At 47.8% G+C, this 20,541-nt stretch overlaps 1 long non-coding RNA gene across 2 annotated transcripts in view; it reads right to left on the bottom strand.

The window, feature by feature from the left end:
* Positions 1 to 18,629, bottom strand: part of LOC119970183 — a 192,580-nt gene extending 173,951 nt beyond the window's left edge. For both annotated transcript variants that reach the window (XR_005461559.1, XR_005461558.1), the window contains exon 1: positions 18,449 to 18,629. This is a non-coding gene — a long non-coding RNA (uncharacterized LOC119970183). The remainder of the gene's footprint in view (positions 1 to 18,448) is intronic.
* Between the last annotated feature and the right edge of the window lie 1,912 nt (positions 18,630 to 20,541).

Genomic DNA, 20,541 nt, shown 5'->3' with positions numbered 1-20,541 from the left:
CGCTATTCTCCCCCCCCACCCCACGCCCGACCCACGCCACGAATCGCCGATTCTCCGAGGCTGATGGGCCAAGCGGCCGGCCTTTCACGCCCGTTTCAACACGGCAGCAAAGACACCTGCTCGCTGCCGTCATGAAACGGGCGCCGGATGCCCGTTTGGGGCATCTAGAGGCCCGATTGGCACGGGCGCACCACGACTGTGCTCGGGAGGGGACAGGCCCGCGATCGGTGCCCACCGATCGTCGGGCCAGCGTCCAAAACAGATGCACTCTTTCCCCTCCGCCGCCCGGCAAAATCAAGCCGCCACGTCTTGCCAGGCGGCTGAGGAGAAAGACGCCAACTGCGCATGCGCGGGTTGGCATTGTCCAACCTGCGCATGCGCGGCTGATGTCATCGGCCGCGTCAGCTGCCGTGACGCTTGACGTGCAGCCTTGACGACTGTCGTCAAGGCCGCGCCGCCGTGACGCACAAAGCCGCGCTCCTAGCAGCGCCCGGGGGGGGGGGGGAGAATCGGCCCCGGAAGTGGCCGTGAAGGCTGCCGTGCGCCCAATGTCATAATAACATTTGAAAGGCGTTCTTATTATGAGACAACTACCTCCATTTCACAAAACCTGCTTCAAACACCACATGGCGAGCCATTGTGCTTAAACCTTAGCCAGAATGTTTGCATCTATACTTAATAAGGACATGGGTCAATATTCCACTGGGTCTTTTTCTTTCTTAGGGATTAATTAAATAGACGCCTGAGCAAGTGTGGTCAGTAGTTCTCCTGTGCCAAATAATCAGAAAACATCTTTAAGAGATGTGGGGCCAATACTGTCACAACCGTTTAGAAATCGGGAATCCATCTTGGCCTGGTGACTATGTTGCACGTTTTACTTGAGTGTAATTCGCGTTTATTGGAGTGTATTAACACGCCTCCGTTTAAAGGCCGTGTGCTTAACACTGCTAGGCTCTATATGTGTATTTTCAGCTCGGGAGTCGCCAGGTGTCGTATAAACACCTCACAAATATTCCAAGGTCAGGTTCAAAGTAATAAAACGATACACCGATTAGTAAGTTCCAAACGATTAGTATTTATTATTACAAATATAATAAATACGCATGCACACGCTAAGGGACTAAGCTACAACTAAACTAAGCGATCAGAATACTTAACTAAACAGGAACAGGCAAGGTCAGGGAGCGAGGCCTTCGTTTCGATCTTGGTCTGTAACCTTCAGAGAGTGTGCTGGTCGCTGGGGGTCTAGTGGGACTGGTTCGCGTAGCGAGCGTCGTATTGTCACTTACGGTTCGGCGGCTGGTGCTCAACGGCTGGAGTCAGGATACAAGTCGAAGTTCTGGGTCGAAGTCAAAGCCGGAGCACGAAAACAGACAGGACCATGTGTGGGGGTCTATCTTTATAGTGGGCCCCAATGTCCGTGCCTTTTTGGGGCGGGCTTTTACCTTCAGGTATCGATTGGATCAGCTCCCAATCGATATCTTTCGAATCCCCCAATGTGAGGGTCTCTCCCCGATGGAGGGGGCGGTCTCTTGTGGTGGATACCTTTGGTGCCGCTCTGTCTGGACATCCACTTAAAGTATCTATTCAAACCCAAATGTTGCCATTGTGTGTGCCCAGATCTGGATTGCCTCATTAATATGCAAAGCGTTTTGCTATTAACACCTTTGGTTGAGATCTTCCACCTGGCCAGAAACTAGTTTTGCTGCGTGCAAAATGCTAATCAGTCTTTGCAGACTGCTTGTCTTGGCTAAACTGCTTTTTCCCTGCAGTCTTAGCAGTTCTCCATCTTGTTAGCCCAGTGTCCATCTTAGGTGGCTACAACTACATCGTGCCAATTGCATCCATCACTTCCTATCATTTCAGCAGAGCTTCCATTTCCTACTGTTTCGTTTCTGGGACAACCAATCCCTCAAAAAAATCTCTTCGTTTCATTCCCTTCCCTCTGGGGGTCAGACTTACATAATCTCATAAAAATTGATTCAAATACTTTATTTGACAGGGGCTGGTTTAGCTCACTGGGCTAAATCGCTGGCTTTTAAAGCAGACCAAGCAGGCCATCAGCGCGGTTCGATTCCCGTACCAGCCTCCCCGGACAGGCGCCGGAATGTGGCGACTAGGGGCTTTTCACAGTAACTTCATTGAAGCCTACTCGTGACAATAAGTGATTTTCATTTCATTTCATTTCATATTAATACCCTCCAGTGTTGTCAGCAATTCTCCTCCTTCTTCCCTCAATTATATTATCTCCCTTCCGGCAACTTATTGTTGTAGTTGGTGTGCTAGCAGTCAGCTAGGCCTTTCCTCATACTCATATAAAACATCCCTTGCTCTGCAAAGCTGATTCACCGCCTACCCCATTGTTATTAAAAAGATTTCCCTTTGCAGTTTTCTCCGTTCTGCCAAGAGTTCACTGGTAGGAGTCACAGAGTAAGGCCAATCTACTTACAGAATCGTATCAATCAATCGTTGGCGCTCTGATTTTTCCACTGGTTTAGCTCAGTGGGCTAAACAGCTGGTTTGTGATGCAGAACAAGGCCAGCAGCGGGGGTTCAATTCCCATACCAGCTGCGAATTCTGATTTCTCCCTCTGTGTACCCGAACAAGCGCCGGAATGTGGCGACTAGGGGCTTTTCACCGTAACTTCATTTCAGTGTTAATGTAAGCCTACTTGTGACAATAAAGGTTATTTATTTATTTATGTACTTGAAATTCAATAGTTTCCCCTAGTACTACCACTTTCAATGTTTCCCAAAAGGTGGAGGGAGAAATCCAAATTGAATCCAGTGATTTCACTTTGTTTATGAGTCGATATGTGTGGCCAGCTATTGGACTAATTATGCCAAGCAGCATGAGTCTATACGTGAAGCAGATATTAGGTAACATTATCCAGACTAATACACCAGTGTGATACAAAGGGATACAAATACTCCATTAGGGATGCCGTATTTCAGATGAGATGTTAAACAAAGAAGAGTCAAGACTTCACTCAGCTTCCATCGCTAAGTCAACACCATGCAAATAAATGAAATGATCATTTATCTCAGTTTGGTTTGTCTGATCTTGTTGCATTACTTTTGCTACCACATGGGCTGAACTTTAAAATGTACGCAATCGGGCATAAAGCGCCGGGTGACATTCTGCGGTCATGAAAGGTGTTAAATAAAGTTTTCTTTTTCTAAAAGCAATGTTGAATATGCTTTTATTCCCATTTATGAAGCAAGCCCCTGGAAAGGGTTTCAATTAAATTTAGCACTTGTTCCCTTGTGAGATGTAAATTTACTGTCACATGTACCGAGATTGTTGCACGTTTTACTATGGGCGTAAAACGCGTTTATTGGGGTGTATTAACTTCCAAGTGCTTAACACCACTAGGCTCTGTCTTATGTATTTATTCCGCTTTAGGAGTCGCCAGTTGCCGTATAGACAACGTCACTAGTATTCCAAGGTCAAGTTCAAAGTAATAAAGACGATACACCGATTAGTAAGGTCCAAACGATAATATTTATTATACAGTAATAATAAATATTCATGCACACACTAAGAGACTAAGCTATGACTAAACTAAAGTAATCAGAATACTTATCTAACAGGAACAGGCAAGGTCAGGGAGCGAGGCCTTCGTCCTGGTCTTGGGCTGCAACCTTCAGCAAGCGTTCTGGTCACTGGGGGTTCTAGCGGGCTTAGTTCGCGTAGCGAGCGTCGTACTGGCACTTACGGTTCGGCGGCTGGTGCTCAACGGCTGGAGTCAGAGTGGATCTTCAAGGTCGTGGTCAGAGCCGGAGCACGGAAAAGCAGACCTTGACCGAAGTTGAGCCGGAGCACGGAAAAAACAGACCGGACAACACGAGGTCCCTATCTTTTATAGGGGTTCCATTGTCCTTCCCTCTTCTTGGGCGGGCTCTACCTATTGGGTCAATTCCTCATCGATACTGTTTTAATTCCCCAATGCGAGGGGGTCTCCGTGATGGGGGGGGCGTTTCTTATGCCCTTTTGTTTGGAGGTTTCTGGTGCCTCGATGTCTGGGCCTTGATTAAAATGTGTCCATTCAGAATCAAATGTATCTATTGTGTGGGTGTTCAGGTCTGATTGCCTCATTAGCATGCAAAGCGTTTTGCCATTTGCACCTAGCTAAGGTCTTCTCACCTGAGCCCAAACTGGTTTCTGCTGCTGCAGAATGCAAAAATGCTCTCTTTGCAGACTGCTGTTCTGGCTAAACTGTCTGTTTCCCAGCAGTCTTAGCGCTTGGCGTATTTTGTAGCTCAGCGTCCATTTTAGGTGGCTACATTCCCTCCTTGTGATCCTCACAATCAAAATATTGTGAAGGATCACAATGTATGTCGCCTTGAGTGCATCTGGGTTGCCCTCTTTGTGTCCCCTGACCTCTTGCCAGTTCCTGGGCTACTCTATCTTAAACTATGGGAAGAAAATTTTTTTACCTAACATCTCTACTTGGCACTATGTCAAAGGGGACATGCATTACCATAAACTGGGAACCTCTACCTATCACAATTATCCCTAACTTTACTTAAACATTTCCTCACACTCTAAAACCTTAACCATTCACACCACAACATCCCATTTCCTAACTCGGCAGTCGAGTATAGGACAATACAATACAGGGTCGAATTTTTTTTATTCATTACACAGTTCTTTATTCATCATGGGGCAGAGGGGATTGATGAAATCGGAAAATCGGAGATCGAACTCCATAGACGGAAGGGCAAGAACGGGAGGCTCTCCTCTTCCACTTCCTCAACCTGAGGGTCTGTACAAGGATAACGAGGATCGCAATCACCAGTAGTGATTCGATTACGTATGACATGGAGTACCATGTCATAAATTTAGTGCACCAGGTCTGAACCTCACTGATCAGAGCTGAGCACTGGGGAGTGGTTGTAAGGGAAACATTTACTGTGGGGGTTGTGGGGGAAACGTGTCTTGTTTCCACACAAACAGATATAACAGTTAACAACAATAGGTGAGCTTCCATCATCTTTATCTTGGTTTTCTTCTTTCTTCCTCCTGTATGGACAATCCTTGCTTCGATCCCTGTCTCGTCCTTCGAAAGCTATGGGATCAAGCACAGTATCTGTCAATACACAGTTTAAGATCTTTACCTGTTAGTGCATCTGTCTTTTATATTCCGATTGACCCTTTAAAAATGACTGGCCAAGTCACACCCTGTGACTCCCCTCATTTTTTTTTTTTTCAAAAGCGAATTTGAAGACCAGAATACACCTAACAATCCTTCTCCTGCGAGCCGTCTCACAGGCTTTGCTAGTTTACCATCCAAATGTTCCTGGATGTAAATAGCATGTGGGATGGCGGCCGAAGGGCTGCCTAATGAAAAATGAAACAAAATTTTGAAAGAAACGTCCGAATGAGTTGCGTATGGGCCGCTACGGGTACGAGTTGGATGTGATCCCCGGGTAGGGCGTGCTGTGCCATACCCGAGCTTGGCTGACCAAGGTTGGTTCTCAGACAGGGCGGGTCCTCAGTGCCGTTTGTCCACTGCCTGAGTAACCTGGATTAAAACGGGTACGAATGTGTTAACCGTGACTTGCAGCCTCTATTCGCCGAATAGAGGGGCACCTAAAAACAAGGGAGCCAAGATGCTCCGTCTGAAAATTGAGCAGGGCTTCAGACAATTTAGCTGATAAGGTGAGCTGCTCACCATGGAAGTTCTCAGAGGTTTCGGCAGAGAAACTATTGGGTGTGTAAGGCTGTCACAAGTCTTACAACTTTGAAAAGATCTCCAATCAAACTGGGTTTTTGGAACCGAAGTTCTCAAAGGTATCGGCGGACAAGCTAACGTGTATGTGAGGTGGTCACAATCTTTTCAGCTGAAAAGAAGATGTCCATCCTCCAGCTGAACCATTTATAGTACTGAGACAATACAAACATAAAACGATAGACAAACATACGTGCAAGTTCCATCAGAAAGGACATCGTTTCCCTCAAACGATTCCTATTTTACATCATCTGGACACCTCACTTTTCCTCTGTCTCTGTGAACAGGGTCACAAAGGGGTTGCCGTGTCGGGATTCAGACACCGTGTCGTCCTGCTCTCCCGGATCCCACACCCTTGTGTGGATCAGGCATGCTATTTTCGAATTGTGTGACCGGGGGTCACTTTCGTCATTGCGGACAAGTCTGTATGAATTGTCCCTGTGCCATAGTGTTGTGTCAAGTGTGTTGTCGGGGTAGTCGGGGTCGGGTGGTGGTTCTGGGTTTTTAAGGTAAGTGACTTCCATGGGGTCACTGGAGTCGGGGTCGTAGTTGGTGCAGTGTGGGCTGTATGGCTGTGTGCTGTCGCTGTCCTCAGAGTCAGTGTCTATCCTGCTGTCTCTGCTGTGGCAGCTTGTGGGCGTTTCGGGGCGTGGTCTGTCGTGGTCTGTGGGCGGAGTCGTGGGCGAGTCCGTTGATGAACTGGTCTGTGAGGGGGATGGTGGAAAAGTGTCTCTAGTGGGCGGGGTGAAGTGTTCTGCTGCATCTAGCAGTACATGATGAGCATGGTTAGACTGTGTCCCATATGCTTTAAGCTGGTTAATATGGAACCACGCGGTCTTCCCATTAGGATATTTTACCCTGTAAACTGAGGGGCTAATTTTATCCGAAATTGAGTAGGGACCGGAATATTTTGGAGCCAAAAAACTGCTGGGGTTGTAAACAGATAACATTACCTGTTGCCCAACCTGGAATTCTGTGGGGTGTACGGTCTTATTAAAACAAGCTGTGCGTTGTTGGCGGCGTTTGCCTAGCTGAACTGCGGCTGCAATCTGTGCAGACCTCACAGTCTCAACCAAGTCTCTAACCGTCTTTTCGTGTGTGAGGGCTGTCACCTCGGGGCTGGTCATGTCCAGTCCTAAAAGGAATTCTGTCCCTTTCATAGGGCGTCCGGTCATGAGTGTGTGTGGTGTGTAGCCTGTGGAAGTGGAAACAGTGTTCCTTATGAACATGAGTGCAAATGGGAGCACTGAATCCCATGTGGAGTTATTCTCCTGAACCATTTTCCTAAGGGTAGTTTTTAGAGTCCGATTCATGCGCTCCACAATCCCGCTGGACTGTGGATGATACGCAATATGAAAATTTTGTTTTATTCCAAATATTGTCAGGACGTTCCTCATGACCCGTCCTGTAAAGTGAGATCCCTGGTCCGAATCGATACTTCGGGGTAAACCCCATCTCGTGAAGATGTGGTGGGTCAGGATCTTTGCAGCTGTCTTTGCTGTATTTGTTTTAGAGGGGAATGCCTCTACCCATTTGGTAAAGGTGTCGATGACCACCAGAACGTATTTATAGCCATTCCTGCAAGGGGGCAATGGTTCTAGAAAATCGATCTGGAGGTTTGTCCAGGGGCCGTTAACTGGGCGAGTATGCCGAAGTTGTGCTTTCTTAGAATACCTCTCCGGGTTATTCTGAGCACAAATAAGGCAATTCTCTATGTAATGCGTGACATCAGTCCTGAGATTAGGCCACCAACAGAGTTGCCTGAGGTGCCTCGTTGTTGCATCAATTCCCTGATGCCCGTGGTTATCATGGAATAAAGCAATCATTGCATTCCTGTCCTGCTGCGGGACCACATAAAGTTGTTCCTTTATGATCACACCCTCATGTGTGGTCAGTGCGTGTTTAAAGCTCTCGTACTCTGGCACAAAGTTGCCTTTAAAAACCTCCCTGAGGTCCTTATCCTGTTTTTGTGCTGCTACAAGATCTTTAATATCTGTCTGTGAGATTTGGACTGCGCTCACAGGGGCGCTAGCTGGTGCGCTAGCTGGGGGGGTCCATAAGTGTCCTCGCCTGGAACCTGCCTTAGCCAGTGCGGCGGCTTTTACATTCCCAGGGGGGGATGACCTATGGTGACTTCGTACCTTTATTATTCCGAAGGTCCTGTCCTTCGCTTTTTCTAAAATATGCTGGAGTAAAGGGGCTGATGGAAGGGGTTTCCCGTCTGCGGAGACAAAACCTCGTGTCCTCCACAGGGGCAGAAAATCTGTCAAGCTATTACAGACATATAAGCTGTCTGAATATATGTCTGCTGGGCTGGGGAAAGAAGCGGGGTGGTCCACTATATACGCTATGGCCGCGAGCTCTGCTGCCTGCGCGCCTAAGTGACCTGGTAGTTTTAGAGCGATTTCTTCGAGAGCGCGCCCCTGCGCGTCCTCTACATAGATGCCGCATCCTGTGATACGCTCACCATTTAAAACTGTGGATGAACCGTCCACGTAAATCCTCAGGGGTCCACACGTGTCTGTGGGTTGGGGACTTTGTTTTGGGTTCCCTATCTTCCTGGGGGCTGTTTTTGCTATAAAGGGTCCTGTGTTATGCAGGGGAGCTACAATTTCACAGTCATGGGGCTGTCCGGGGTATTGGAGGTTGTCTGCTAAATATGTGTGTGTGCGGGTCCGTTTTACTGTAATGTCCCGTCCTTGTAACAGTAGTGTCCATCTAGCTGCCCTAATCTGGCTAACTGAACCGTCCTTCAGTCGACCGTCTAGGAGTAGCTGTGTGGGTGTGTGTTCGGTCAGAATAGTAATGGGGTTGAGTCCGGTAATGTATGAGAAATATTGCACTGCCCAGAAGACAGCAAGGAGGTGCCTCTCACAGGCAGAGAATCCTTGTTCTACCGGGTCTAACAGTCGGGAGGCATAAGCCACTGGTCTTAGCTGCTCGTGCCGTTCCTGAAGCAAAACGGCCGAGAGGGTCAGATCGGTGCTCGCTACCTCTATTGCATAGGGTGAAAGTTGGTCTGGGACTAGCAGCGCGGGTGCTGCACTAAGGGCTCGTTTTAACTCCTCCACAGCCCCTGTATGCTGCGGAAGCCATTCCCAGGGGGCTCCTTTCTTAAGGAGGTCTGAGAGTGGGGCGGCTTTTGTCGCGAATCCGTCGATGTGGTTCCGACAATAGCCAACCAGTCCTAAAAACGACCGGAGGGCCGAAACATTTTGGGGAAGGGGCAATTTGACAATCGAATCAATTCTTTTGAATTCGATCTCGCGTTTGCCGTGTGTCATGACTGTTCCCAAATACATCACTTTACTTTCCAAAATCTGGGCCTTTCTTGGGTTAACTTTACATCCAATTGAAGTCAACAGTTCCAGGAGTTCGGCCAGAAGCGTAATGTGCTCTGCCTTTGTGTCTGTCTGCAGTAGTAGGTCGTCTACATACTGTACCAGACATTCGGGGCGGGAGAATTTCTCTAAACCACTTGCCAACTGTCGGTGGAAAATGGAGGGGGAATTGTGGAATCCTTGTGGAAGGCATGTCCACGTATACTGCTGTGTTTTAAAAGTGAAGGCAAATTTGTACTGGCACGCTTTTGCCAATGGTATTGACCAGAATCCGTTACTGATGTCCAATACCGTGAAGTATTTGGAGTTGAGTCCCTGCTTGAGCATGGTCTCGGGACTAGTAGCTACCGTTGGGGCTACTGCGGGGGTGACTTTGTTGAGTTCCCGATAATCGATGGTCAGACGCCATGATCCATCGGGCTTCCTCACTGGCCAAATAGGGGCATTATTGGTCGAGGCTACCGTTCTGAGGACACCTTGCTCCAATAAGCTTCCTATCACCTTTTCTATTTCCACCTCTGCTTCCAGGGGAAATCTATACTGTTTCTGTGGTCGGGGGTCCTGTCCGGTAACGTGAACTGGTCCAGTCATTCTGCCACAGTCATGACGGTGACTTGCAAATGCTGTCCTGTGTTTGTTCAGTAGGGCTTTTATTTGTCTGTCGGTGTGGAGTGTAGTCAGGTCGAATGAGTACTCTCCCACTGCGCTAATCCGATTAGCGTAGTCGCCTACTGTGAGGGTGGCTGGTGCTCTGTCTGATCTAGCCATTCGCCAGACACACTGGTTCACTGGGTCGAACGACAAGCTATGAGCGTTCATAAAGTCTATCCCCAGGATGTGCTCTGCTGTCCGGGGAAGATTTACTAGAACTACGGGATGTTTGGTTGAGATGTTCCCTAGCTGGATCGCTACGGGTGCTGTGATATGTCCCTGCTGCGAGTGTCCGGTGAACCCGCTAAGTGTAATGGTGGAGGTGGTCGGCCACGTGTCTGCGTGTGCCGTGATCGTAGAGTTAATGGTGGTGCGGGAGCCTCCTGTGTCCCACAGTAACTCTATGGGCTTCCCTTTTACTCTCGCTGTGACTACGGGTCTCCCTGATGAGTCCCATAGTGTGTCACAGACCCAAGTGGGGGAGCCCGAACACCGTCAGTTCGTCTCGTCCACATTGGTGGGTCCTGACTGTACTGCTACATTGTGGATGGGTTTTGCCTTACTGCGGTTCAGAGTGCCTGTCTGCTGGCCTCTCTGAGATCGCTGGGGTGCTTGGCATTCTTTTGCCCAATGCCCTAACTGTCCACAGTTATAGCATTCCTGGCCTTTCTGCTGTGGGCTGTTCTTCCCTTCATTGACCCATGCGGGTTTCTGATGCTCTCTCACTGCCTGAATATCTGCGGCAGCCTGAGCCTCTTCTGGGGATTGAACCTTACTTTTTGCCTGAATTGATTGCTCCCATGCGCGGGACAACCTTTTCAGGACCCATTTCTCATTATGGGCCTCTTCTGAGGGGTCATAACTGTTGCAAGCGCTCTGTCCTGCCTCTGTTGCGTGTGAGATTATGGTTCGCGTCCATTTGACCATATTTTCCCGGTTCAAATGCGCTCTGTTTAACTCGCCGAAAACTGCATTGAAATGAATCCACAGCCTTCCTGCGAATGCTGTGGGGTGTTCGGATCTTTTCTGCCGGCACTTATTAAGACCTTCTACGGGGTCACCTCGATTATACCCGATGGCATCTAAAATGGAGGTGTGCATCTCTTCTAGGGTGCCTCCGGCAACGTTCTGTGGGTCGGGGAGGGCTGCTACTACTGACTGGTCTAAGCTCAGCACGGTGAGCTTAACCTGCTCTCTCTCATCCAGGCCGTACATGGTAGCCTGCTGTTTTACTTTAGCGAAGAACTGGTGGGGGTCTGCGGTGGGGAGGAACGGAGTGATCTTCTCACATGCGTCCCTGAGCTGGGTTACAGTTAAGGGGGTGGTGTAGGTTATATCTGGTGCGCCTTCTGTTATGGCTTTTCTCTGCGTGGTTACGGGATTCATGGGTGCGGTTATGATCTGATCTGTGGGGGGTGGGGGTGCCTGCCTTTTCTGTTGCGCTGCTGGCGCACATGTTCCCTGAACATATCGCTGTGCTGTTTCACTTAATTCTTGCCAATCTGGGGCATTTTCTCCATCTAACTGGGTTCCAAAGGTGCTTTGGAACCCATTTTGCACCGAAAGCAGCGATTGCAGCTCTGCAATCTGTTTCCTGCATTTCGCGTGATCCACAGTACTTTGCCTTTGCTCTGTGGTTGCAGCATGGAGTGCTCTCAAAGCTGCTTTGAGATCAGAGCATTGCCTCTGCAATGCCTCCACCTGCTTCTCTGATTCCTCTCTTATCAGAACGGCACATTGCACGTCCTGATAAGCCTTTTCGTACTGGGTCTGGGAACTGCTAAGATGGGCTAGACAAGACTGATGTGCCCTCTTGGCATCATCCACCTCTCTACCTTTCTCTACCAACTTCCCTCTTAGATCCAGATTCTCTTTCTCAATGTCCCTGACATCGACCTTACTCATTCGGTTCCTTTCTTCTAATTCTGCCCGGAGCGTCCTGACGACCTCCTCTGTGCCTCGCAATTGTGCCAAACAGGACACAATCGCCATCGGCTTGCGTGCTTTACTGAGGTTCTTTTTGTGAATTTGAGAGAGGTTCTCCCACCAAGTATGTCCTATACTTCCGGGACCTGTCTCCTCATTCAAACAAAACTCTTTCCAAAGGGGCCATCCCTTTCCTTGTAAATATTTGCGGAGTTCCAGCTCCCACGTGGGACACTGGCCTACCCTGCTACTGTTGCTGGTCGCTGCGACCACACACTTTTCTGGATCCATCAGACGTTCCATTGCCTGCATGGCCATTTTCTCTGACTCTCTTTTAGTTAATTTGGAACAGGGGGTTGCTGGGGTTGTGTTTCAAGAAACGGGTACGGCTTACACTATGTTCCGTTCACAAAACTGCCGAACGTTTGTCGCAACAAAAATGCTTTCAGTTTTACCTTACAGCCCTGTTAGTACGCATGCACTAAACACACTTCCGAATTACGCTTATTAGTTTGAACACCTTGAATACTTGTGATTTTCTTTACTTTCTTACTTTCTCTGTAATTTGGAGTTCCAATTCAAATTTCTGGGTCCTGGACGGTGTGGGGTTTCCACTTACAACCGTGTCCCGGCGGAGTCGCCACTAAATGTTGCACGTTTTACTATGGGCGTAAAACGCGTTTATTGGGGTGTATTAACTTCCAAGTGCTTAACACCACTAGGCTGTCTTATGTATTTATTCAGCTTTAGGAGTCGCCAGTTGCCGTATAGACAACGTCACTAGTATTCCAAGGTCAAGTTCAAAGTAATAAAGACGATACACCGATTAGTAAGGTCCAAACGATAATATTTATTATACAGTAATAATAAATATTCATGCACACACTAAGAGACTAAGCTATGACTAAACTAAAGTAATCAGAATACTTATCTAACAGGAACAGGCAAGGTCAGGGAGCGAGGCCTTCGTCCTGGTCTTGGGCTGCAACCTTCAGCAAGCGTTCTGGTCACTGGGGGTTCTAGCGGGCTTAGTTCGCGTAGCGAGCGTCGTACTGGCACTTACGGTTCGGCGGCTGGTGCTCAACGGCTGGAGTCAGAGTGGATCTTCAAGGTCGTGGTCAGAGCCGGAGCACGGAAAAGCAGACCTTGACCGAAGTTGAGCCGGAGCACGGAAAAACAGACCGGACAACACGAGGTCCCTATCTTTTATAGGGGTTCCATTGTCCTTCCCTCTTCTTGGGCGGGCTCTACCTATTGGGTCAATTCCTCATCGATACTGTTTTAATTCCCCAATGCGAGGGGGTCTCCGTGATGGGGGGGGCGTTTCTTATGCCCTTTTGTTTGGAGGTTTCTGGTGCCTCGATGTCTGGGCCTTGATTAAAATGTGTCCATTCAGAATCAAATGTATCTATTGTGTGGGTGTTCAGGTCTGATTGCCTCATTAGCATGCAAAGCGTTTTGCCATTTGCACCTAGCTAAGGTCTTCTCACCTGAGCCCAAACTGGTTTCTGCTGCTGCAGAATGCAAAAATGCTCTCTTTGCAGACTGCTGTTCTGGCTAAACTGTCTGTTTCCCAGCAGTCTTAGCGCTTGGCGTATTTTGTAGCTCAGCGTCCATTTTAGGTGGCTACAAGGTACAGTGAAAAGTATTGTTCTGCGGACAATCCAGGCAGATCATTCCATGCACGAAAAAGCATAGGACATACAATAAATACACATTGCAATTGTATAATCATTTCAGAATCTGCTGCTCTGATTAAGCCATGAGGTAGAAGACAACAAACAAGATTTCACGGGTGATCATGCTGACAGCCAAAGTATTATGTTGGAAAACAAAATGAGAGTGCACACAAAACAACAATCTCGTGGAATCTATAAACAACACCTCAAAAATATTTCCCAAACTGAGCAATCGTCCATTCTTCTTGTGAGAAAACTTTGTACTTTAGTGGAAGGAAATCATCTCTGCTACTTTACTGGTGAATGACACTCCAGAATGAAAGAACATTTATTCATTAATAGTGTCGCTGATAGATGTGAATAATTCTCACCTGAATATATTTTAATGCCATGCAGAAATGCTAATGTCTTCAACACATTAAATATTTCTGAAGCCAGTTGCTGAACAAAATAATTGAAACTGTAATCGTTTTGCGCATTCTCCCTTGTGTCACACAGGTCATGGTGCTATTGCGTTCCAAAGCAGGTCTAATTTCTTGTGTCTGAATAATGAAAGTGCAACCTACAGTGATACAGAAGAATAGTTTTTAAAGTGGCTGATCTCCCTAAGGTGCAATGGAGTAATTCTGAGCTGAGCAGCCATTTCAAGCAAGGGAAGTGATTAGGCTGCATGGCAATGCAGGTGGTACATCACCTACCACCCACACAGCTGGTTGAAGGTTCACTTCCCAGGGCTGCCTGTCATAGTTGTTTTTGTGGGGAGACAGGTTCATTAATTCGCAAATTATAGGCTGCAGAGGTAGACTTGCATAGTTTTATGTGGTTTGCAAAAGTCCCATTATCTAAGCAGGAAATGAAGCTCCATGAGCTTTCCCACAGTGAGAAAGATTTACTTCCTCTCCCTGGCCACAAATAGAAAATGGCTGGTGCGCTTAACTTACCTGACAGTTATTTCACAACACCAAAATTTCAAAGAACACCTACCACTTGTGCCATCGGCGATGATGTTGTTTTCCCTCTACTCAAGGGGCAAGCAAGCCACTTAAATAAGATTACGTAATCTGAAAGTGGTTGATTATCCCTTGAGATAGTGTTGATGATGGTGGGGTTCATTCCTGCTCTGAATGCATGTTCAGTGGCACAAGGTTAAGAAAAGGAGCTAACCAGACCAGTGAAATGGCAAATGGCACCACTCACTTCAAATCAGTGTTACATGCTGATTGGTACCGCTATCTGTGTACTCTGCATATTTCCAACTCCCAGTGCCTTGTGCTAACAACGTCATCAAATATTACCTGGCGTGGCCAGCACAAGAAGCATACAAGTGGAATGTGGACACCATTTTAGACCCAAATTGACACCTATAGTTCAGAAATCTTGACAATATGCAACAGACTTTTGCAACCAAAGAGATTAAAGGGGAAATACCTTGGGCCTGGAATCTATCAGGAAGCTTAGCAGACAACTGTGGGTGCACTACACCCAGCTTTCCATCAGTGAGTGGACAATAGCAGGCTATTCCAATGTGACTGAGATCCTGGGCGGGATTCTCCCAGCCCTGGGCCGGGCCTGAGAATCCCCGTGAACTGGCCAAGCTGCCCTGACACCGGCACGTGATTCTTCGCAGAGCGGAGAATCAGGGCCATTGGCGCCGGCGTGGGTGGCGTGGTGCCGGACGGGGGGCGCTCTACGCAGCCTACCGATTGTCTGGCCTGGATGGGCCGAAAGGCCGTAAGAAAAGAACTGAGTCCCGCTGGCACCGTTCTAACCTGCTCTCGGCCAGTGGGACCTCGGTGTTGAAGGGTCGGGTGGCGGCATGTGGGTCTAGGTGGGGTGCGACCCCCGGGGGGCCTCCTATGTGGCCTGTACCGCGATCAGGGCCCACCGATCGGCGGGCCGACCTCTGTGACTGGGGGCCTCCTTTCCTACACGCTGGCCCCTGTAAGTCCTGCGCCATGTTGCACGGGTCCAGCGTGGTGAAGGAGGCCACTGCGCATGCACGCGTTGGCACCGGCGCAACTGAGCATGTACGGATCCCGCGGCGCACAGTTCACGCTGGGATCGACAGCTGGAGCGGCGCAAACCGCTCCAGCGCCGTGCTGGCCCCCTTTGGGGCCAGAATTAGTCCTGGGATGGCGTATACGACAGCATGGACACTCTGCCGCGGGATTGGAGAATCCCGCCCCTTTTTCAGACTATGATCTCAGAAAATGTCACCCACATTGATTGTCAATCCTTAAACATGTGTCACTTGTGAAATAAGACACAACATTCAAAGATAATCCAAGATGATTTGATTATCTGTTTCAAACCAAACAATGCAAACTATTATTCAAAATAGTCTGATTCAAAGAGAAGAAGAATTCACCAAAACTGCGTTTCCTAAACAAAGATTCATATGAGCCCTTAATAAGGACCAATCTGTGAGACAAGTTACTGACAAGGAGTATTCCAAACAGGGAACACAGGATTGCTGAAAGTAACCTACAATCAAGAGGTTTTTGTTCATTCCACCTTTTGAATGCAACCAGATTTCACTGTAAATTAAGTGACCATTTTTGTTGAGATCAAGCACCACAAATTAAGTTTATTTTGTGATAATAACCAACATTCAGGGTCTAATGTTTTGAGTGTTGGCAATTTCCCAACTATAGTGGAAGAGAATAGGTCCATGGCAGGGAAACGTCTTACCACTTTAAATACCACTTCACATATTATACATGAATATAGATTTAATACAATAGAAATACCTACAAAGTTCAGTCGACAGTTTACAATAACTTTCACTCATTTATCATTTTTTAACATTTCAAAGTACATTATTCCATTAACTAAGCTGAATCAGGATTTTTTTTTCAAATTACGGCAGGCTTCTACCAATATTTTTCATTTGCAATGAAAACTTCCATGTGAAATGAGTGAAATACTGTGTTTTCGTATAAACAAGGTGACGGTGACACTGGAAGAGCTAATAACCATTCTAACAAGTGACTTTCCAAGCTTTCACCAAGGTGCACAATGTTAAGCAACTGTTGCCAATGTTTTACATACTTAAGCCCACAAGTCCACCCTACCCCTGTAACCCAGTACCCCACCTTACCCTTTTTTGACACTGAGGGGCAAACTCCAGAAAGACAGTTACATGAGGCTGGGGTTGAACCCGGGACCCCGGAGCTGTGAGGCAGCAGTGCTAATCACTGTGCCACCATGCCTAAATAGTAAATACTGAATAATGATACTAAATAATAACACTAAATACTGTCGTGTTAGGTACACTGGTCTAACACTGGCTGCAACTGGATGCAGTTTAGATCAGAAAGATACTCCAGACCTTGAAGTTAGTTCAATCAGCTTTATCGAACTAATAGCACAGTTAGCACAGTTCTCTGTGAGTTCGACTCTCTGCTAACTTAAGTGTGATTACTCTGTCTGACTGAACCTGACCAGCTCTTAGCCACATGGTGGAGGTGTGAGATTGTAACAACACTCTTGACTGACTTTCTAGATGTTCATCAGTGGAAAGAGGTGGAGTGTCAGTGCCTTGTGTCTTTTATAGTCAGATCGCCCCCTGAGTGTCCTACCTGCTTATTGGTCATGTTCTGTTCTCTGTGTCCATTGGCTGCTTGTCTGTATATTATTATGTGTGTGTCTGCATATCATGACATCTTCCTTTTTTTTATGTTTGGATGACATATGTGAACGTATTTCCAAGAATAGGCTAATATTAACATATATACATGCAGTGGATGTGAACATATGGACATGTGAAAACAGCTGTCTAATGCAAGAACACAGAACATAGCAAACAGAACAAATGTTCATAACTCCAGTCTCTGTGGCTTGCATCTGGTCCTGGTCGACCGCCGGAGAGGTGGTGGGTGGTGGGGATAACAGTGCCTTGATGGGTGGGATTGAAGCCTGATTGGTGGCCTTCTGAGTTGAGGTATCAGGAGGTGGAAAAACAACAGAAGAAAACGGAGAAGAATGTGGTTGCGGGCAGGCAACTTTGCGCAGCGCCCGTCAGTTTCGTCGCACAACAGAACCATCAGCCAGACGCACAACATACGAGCGGGGGCGGGGGGGGGGGGGGGGGGGGGGGGGGGGGAAGCGTGTCGAACAACGGCAGCTGGAGCTGACCAGCCTCCATCAGGGACCTTGACCCAAACAGTGTTTAATGGGGATAACACAGGCAAATCGGTGGCATGAGCATCATAGTCCTGCTTTTGCCGGTCTCGGAGTTGCTGCACCTTCTGCAGCACCGGGAGGTGATCCAGGTTGGGCACATCTATGGCTGGAAGCCTTCGCAGGTCCCTGTTCATCAGGAGTTGAGCCGGCGACATGCCAGTGGACAGTGGGGTCGACCTGTATGTAAGCAGCGCAAGGTGAATGTCAGACGCAGAATCCGCGGCCTTGCAGGTTTCTCTGTGTCCATTAACTGCTTGTCTATATATCATTATGTGTGTGTCTGCATATCATGACAAATACGTTGGTTAAGTACTTGGGGTGTTGTGTAAGGGTCTGTCACAGATAGGGTTAATGTGAGACTGAGTACAGTACTGCCCACAGAGTGATGTCAGGAGCGCATACTTACACCAAGGATTTATGTGGTGTTGGATAGAGTTCTGTGCAGTTTCTTGCAGGAAGGCAGCTCCTCGCATGTGCTGTTTATTATGTCTTTGTAGAGAGTTCTAGTACTTAAAGTGTTAACCTACTTCAGATTGCAAAGATTTCATTTAAATCTACCAGGATGTAACCAACATCCAAAACATGTACCCCTGTGTTTTAGATTCCTCAGCCGAGCTGATAAAATCTTATCAGTATCTAGCCCCTGTCAATCCCCTTAAGAATCCTGAATGCTTCAATGAGATCATCTCTCATTATTATAATCTACAATGAATACAAATACAATTTACTCAACCGATCATCATCGGACAACCCTCTCAGCCCAAGGGTCAATCTAGTGAACCTGCATTGTACTGGCTCCAATATAAGTATATCAATTCTTAAATATAGAGAGCTGGATTCTCCAAAAATGGGGCTATGTCCCCACGCCAGGGTAAAAATGCTGGCGTTTCACACCAGACTTTCCATAAAACAATTTACAGCGATTCTCCTACCTGTAGAGGACTGGGAGGTCCCGGAGTGCTTCTCGCTGCTTCAGCTGTGCGAACGGGCCCCGGTATTCCGGTTGCGAGTCATGACGGTGGCCTGCAGCGGCTGAGCCGAACTCAAGGTGGACACAGTCAGCGCACCTAGACCAACAAAGAAGGTCCCAACGATCTGCCCTGTGCCGCTCGATCTAACCCGCCTGATTGCTGCCCCGGTCGCCCATAAGGCCCCTCCACCGGTATTTGATCCCACTGCCCCCCACGAGGGCGGACGCAGACTGAGTCCGCAGTCACCGTATGTGACTCCCGACCGGCGAGACGTGGTTAGAACCACGTGGTTGGGAATTCGGCCGATGAGGACCAGAGCATTGCTGGGAGGGCCTCTGGCAATGCCCCCCCCCCCCCCCCCCCCCCAGCTGCACCGCGTAATTCGTGTGCGAGCGTTTCTCCAGGGGACCAGAGAATCGCAGGAGTGGCGGCGAGCCCGATTCGGGTGGAAACATCGATTCTCCGCCTCCGCGCCAAACGCGATTTGGGCGTGGGGCTGCAGAGAATCCAGCCCCAAATCTACAAATAATCCAGCAGTGGTCTTACTGAAGCCCTGTACCATTTTTGCCAGACTTTTTCTGATCAAAGTGAATGACTTCACGCATCTCCATATTTCCCAGTCTGTGCTCACTTAATCAATCTAAACCTCTTTTCTGCCTCTTTGTAATCCACTCTCAACTGGATTGCCCACTTAGATTTGTGTCCATGGAAACACACCCCTCATCACCGGGAAACTCCATGGCTAAAACTTTCCAGCCTTTCACGCTGGCGGAATGTTCCAGCCCCGTCGGCGGTGCACCCCCGCCATGGGTTTCCCGGTGATGAGGGGTGTGTTCAATGGACAGCCCCATTGACAAGGCGGGACCAGATGATCCCGCTGCCAGCAAATGGCAGGCCGCTTCCCGCCATCACATTTTTGCGGCAGGTTGCGTGGTAAATCTCGCCCTATGTCTCTTCATCAAAGTCATTCATATGAACTGGAAAAATAGTTGTCTCCCGGGGCAGCACGGTGGCACAGTGGTTAGCATTGCTGCCTACGGCGCTGAGGAACCGGGTTCGAATCCAGGCCCTGGGTCACTGTCTGTGAGGAGTTTGCACATTCTCCCCGTGTCTGCGTGGGTTTCGCCCCCACAACACAAAGATGTGCAGGGTAGGTAGATTGGCCACGCTAAATTGCCCCTCAATTGGAAAAAATAATTGGACACTCTAAATTTAAAAAAAAAATAGTTGTCGCCCGAACACTGATTCCTTATCTCACTCCACGAGTCACCGCCAGCCAACTGGAAGGTATCCCAAACTTTAGCCATCTCTTCCACTCATGTCTCTATAATTAGTTTTGTTTAAGTTTAAGATTTTTGTTTGAGTTTCAAAATTAAAGTAGAATTCATTTGTATAACGATCATTGCTTCCCAGCTGATCTTTTAATATGAGATTATTAATTAACTGGGCCTCATTACACAACGCTAGATAGAAAATAGCTTTAGCCGTAATTAGTTGCCCCTTAGTGCCCAAAGTAGTGTAGGTTAGGTTGCAGGCATGGCACGGGGGAGTGACCAAGGTAGAGTGCTCTTTCAGAGGGTCGGTGCAGACCGAGCAGGCTGAATGGCCACCTTCTGAACTGTAGGGATTCTATGATTCAATGTGTTGCTTGAGGATACTGACAAGAACACATTCTACAAACTCAGCTCCTGGACTATCTTTGCCATTCTGATTTCTCCAGTCTGTAATCCATCACCATGTACGGCTCAGTAGTACAACTACTAATTATGACTTAAAGGACATAACTGGGGCTGCAACAGGTGGTGAGAAAACCAACATGAAAGGAACATTTAAATTCATTGCCAACAATTCACCTGTGGCAGATACATTGATCCATGATATTGGCAGGAGAGATTGTCGCATGCATCATGTCTTCATATTGAGGACACCCTCCATTGTGTTGTGTTTCTCTTCCACCATGTTATATGGGACAAATTTTGAACAGACCCAAAACTGCATCCATGAGCCATGTAGGCTAGTAGCAGGATTGTATTCCACCCTTATCTCTAATATCA

Source organism: Scyliorhinus canicula, chromosome 8, assembly GCF_902713615.1.
Source record: "Scyliorhinus canicula chromosome 8, sScyCan1.1, whole genome shotgun sequence".
Classification (NCBI taxonomy): Eukaryota; Metazoa; Chordata; class Chondrichthyes; order Carcharhiniformes; family Scyliorhinidae; genus Scyliorhinus; species Scyliorhinus canicula.
This window is presented reverse-complemented; position numbering and strand designations above follow the sequence as displayed.